Source organism: Neomonachus schauinslandi, chromosome 10 (genome assembly GCF_002201575.2).
Source record: "Neomonachus schauinslandi chromosome 10, ASM220157v2, whole genome shotgun sequence".
NCBI lineage: Eukaryota > Metazoa > Chordata > Mammalia > Carnivora > Phocidae > Neomonachus > Neomonachus schauinslandi.
Genome location: NC_058412.1, coordinates 24137030 through 24137426, shown reverse-complemented (window position 1 = coordinate 24137426; position 397 = coordinate 24137030).

Sequence of the window (397 nt, the reverse complement as noted above, 5' to 3'; positions counted from 1 at the left end):
AGCCCGCGGCCCCACAAAGAGCCCGGGAAGCTGTATTTATAGGGGCGGGGGCGGGTCTCGGCCGCGGGAGGCCCCGCCCCCCTCTCGCCCACTCCTGGAATAACGTCACCAAAATCATGAATGGCTTCAGCGCTCGCAGCTCCTGCCGGCGGCGCCTCGGGGGCGCGCTCGGCTCAGCTCCCCGAAGGCCGTGGTTTGCTTCCAGCCGGGCTCCCTCCCCAAGACTCACACACGCAGACACGCGCGTGGACACACGCGCGCGCGCGCACACACGCACGCACCAGTTCAATGTCAACGTTTCTTCCTGACGACAAACCCGCCCGCGTCCGCGGCCCCCTCCTTGCACACACCCCTGGGCACTCGGGGCGGAGGATCGTGGGCTTGAGGAGGGCGCTGG